The sequence below is a fragment of the Morone saxatilis genome, unplaced genomic scaffold (genome assembly GCF_004916995.1).
Source record: "Morone saxatilis isolate NCDOM2014 unplaced genomic scaffold, NCSU_SB_2.0 Contig4, whole genome shotgun sequence".
Classification (NCBI taxonomy): Eukaryota; Metazoa; Chordata; class Actinopteri; family Moronidae; genus Morone; species Morone saxatilis.
The window spans coordinates 1,960,880-1,964,230 of NW_023339984.1; the positions used below are offsets into that span (position 1 = coordinate 1,960,880).

The 3,351-nt window shown below is 43.9% G+C and overlaps 1 protein-coding gene across 5 annotated transcripts in view; it reads right to left on the reverse strand.

Moving 5' to 3' along the window:
- LOC118337910 (calcium/calmodulin-dependent protein kinase type II delta chain) overlaps nucleotides 1–3,351 on the reverse strand; it is a 35,570-nt gene that overhangs the window by 4,039 nt on the left and 28,180 nt on the right. The gene's annotated exons all lie outside the window — the stretch shown is intronic.

Sequence of the window (3,351 nt, forward strand, 5' to 3'; positions counted from 1 at the left end):
GAGCGCCCCCTGGAGGCCGTTAGCCCGTAAAAATCTATAGATTAGCCGCATCATTGTTTAAACCACAGGGTTCAAAGCGGGTGAAAAAAGTAGCGGCTTATAGTCCGGAAATTACGGTAATCACCAAATATTTTGTTAACCAATTAATTGTTTACTCATTTCTTAACAAAAGTGTCCAGATTCACTGGGTTGTGGACAAATCAAGACATTTGAGGACGCACCTTGGGGTCGATGAAAAGAAATTTGGGTTGCAGCCTTAGTGAACATCGTGGACCATTTAGCAGCTCAAGAAAGAGATATTTTTCTCAGAAGGAAGAGCTAAAAAGAGGGTGAATATTGGACTTGGACTAGATATACGAGTCCACATGAATGCTAGTGTTGCTCTGTGTCTGCTGGATGTCTAATTGTGTTGTTTGCTAGTGCAGGCCATAACAACTTTACATTGTTATATGTAGATATTGGTTGCTTCTTTTTCCCTGAGTGGCCAAACGGCAGTCAGTTAATACTGCCTTAATGGTGGTAGTTAATGTAGCCCAACATTACCATGTGTGTCTCCTTTAAAGTTGAGTGAAGTTGAGTCTTTGAGCTTTTGCAATGCATCACATACCTTTAGACCTACGTGTGTACACACAGGGACAGAGATGATATTGATATTGATCTTCTCATGCAACTCTGTCTTTAGTTGTTACCTGTGATGCTCACGCTCCTGCATCACCATCTGAATATGGACAGCCCTGAACACGCTCTGTCCAATCTGATTAGTTCTCAGCTGGTGGAGGAATTGAGGGCTTTGAACAAACTGTCATTTCCTGCATGTTTTTTTTATTTATTCTTCATTTCATGTTTTCCTTTTCTCCATTTTATGTTTTCCCGCTCCATACACTGAGCCATCCACATTTCCTTCCTTCCATCCATTCTGTTGTCTTCCTGTTTCATCTCAGCACACTCTCCCTCCTCCAATCCCCAAATCTACCACCTTAAGCACTTAGACCACTCAGACCACTCCACTTCTCGGAGGCCCTCCTCCCTGCTCTCCCCCTCCTTCTCCTCTTCGTCTTCTTCCTCCTCATCCTCATCCTCCTCCTCTTCCTGCTGGTACTCTCCCAGCGTTTGGCCCAGTGGTGAGGAGTGCTGCCATTATATCCTGTGGGCACTGGTGGCTGCATACCTGCTCCTCTTCTTCACATCTTCCTTTCTGGTCTTTTTCTCTGACCATCCTGCCACATGCCACTGCGGCCTCCATCAAACCCCCACACAGGGGCCCGGCCCCCAGCTTGGGGCACCCCTGCCCGGCCCGGGCCCCACCGACTTCCAGTGTAAGTCAATTTCCCAGCCAAGCACCCGCCAGTTCAGTTCTTAATGACTCTAAATTAAATCAGTGTGTTATTTAGTGCAAGTGTATTAAAAAGGTTAAAAAAAAAAAAACAGTTAAGCACTGAGGATTCATGCATGAAAAAGTTCCCAATACCACAGGGGTTGTCAATTAGTGGCTATTAGTAAGACTAGTGGAGCCTGATAAGTAGGGAGGACAGCTGGACTGCTGGGCGGGCCATGGCACTGGATGAAACTGCCAACCCAGACAGTTAGGCCAGCTAATGTAGTTTAGCCTAAGCAGATACAATGTAGATATAAGGTCGGGTCAAGGCGCAGAGAGCTCTGAGCCTGGGTGAGTGTGGGATTTAGAGGCAGATTAAATGTACGTTCAGTGTCGCTGTCAGAGAACACTGGGCTTCCATAGGCACATTGTACTGTGTTAAACTGCTAATACAGTGCTAGCATCAGTGATGAGACTGATATACAGTATGCTGTCTGCATCACTTAGAGGCAGTTTTTCCTTAGATTAGGGACTTAACAAACAAAAGGAAGCCACAGTTTATTTGTAAGTCTCGTTGGGGTTCTCAATGAGTTTAAATGGGGGTGTTCAGTGAACAGAACAGCTTTGGCTCAGTGATGTCATTTTTATAGTGAGTATTATATTTATGATTCAATTTATGGTATTTTTGTAGTTATTCCAGCCCGAACAGAACATGACAGGCTTTACAACCTGGATTTAGCTCCACTCAGTGCTCATGCACAAGGTGACTTAAAACTCAGCTCCAAGTTCATGTCGCACCTAGATAAGAAATATTGGATTAAACAGACCTCTGTGTGACTGAACCACACCTCATCCACTGTGTCTGAGTGCAGAGCTGCTGTCTTATAGCACCCCCTGCAGGTCACAAGCTGTCAAGACACCCAAACTGCTTTGTTTAAGTCAGTAGCTGTCACCCTCCTCACAGATTCTGGCCTTAGTTTGGGAAAGAGAATGATTTTGTCTCTCAGAATGTTTAATTTGAAGGATTTGAAGGAGGCCTGAAGAGGTAAATATATTCAATTCAATTCAGTTTTATTTGTATAGCGCCAATTCATAACAGAAGTTATCTCAGGACACTTTTCAAATAGAGCGCAGTACTCTTGGATACTTGCCAAGTACATTTGCTGCCAATATTCCCTGGATTTTACTTAAAGGGACAATGTGTAGCTAGTTTTAACTTTTTATTTGCTAAAAGTCAATGTCTTCATTCATAAATGCTTGTCCTCATTGGTTGGTCAAATTACCTCTGCCAATGATCTGCACTGTATTCCTCGTAAGCCCGGGAAGAATTTCTTATCTGTATATACACTGGCATGGCAAATCCATGGGAGCTCCATGTCGCTTCCGCCATTTTGAAAAACTACAATCGCCGAGAGGGAAACAGCACTAGGCCTCCTTTTCTTAGCTAACAACGCGTTTTCGGTTCAAGAGGCCAGCGTCACGTGGACTGCAAACCAGCTATAACGAGCAAGGGAGATCAGTGAAGAGGCGGCTGTCACTGCCCTGGCACATTTGAAAGGGCTGCACTGCCACTTGTTTATAATGGAGCGATCGATACTTATGCCAAGCCACGAGCGACAAAGGAATGTATCGTGGGGAAGAAAGGGAAAAAAAGAAAAAAAAAAAAAAAAAAAAAAAAAAAGAAAAAAAAAAAGGGAAGGGGGAATTAAAAAAGGCAACGTGGGACCCGGCAGATTCAGAAAACGGCAGGTCAACATCGGGTAGCTTTTCCCCAGGTGGAAATAGCCTAATGAGAGGAGAAAGACTTTTGAAAGCGGCGCTGCACAGTTGGCCTGCTTTTCTCGTCGACAGGTAAGTCAATGATACGGGATCTAAGATTACAAGGTTTTTTATTTGCTTTGGGGGATTGTGTAAGCTCACACTAATGATTCAATGCAGGTTGTAGTTTTGAATACGAACGCTCATCACCCGAACAGATAACTTGATGAAGTCGTATTTGGAAGACATGTTGTCATAGGCTTCTTGGGTACATTAAT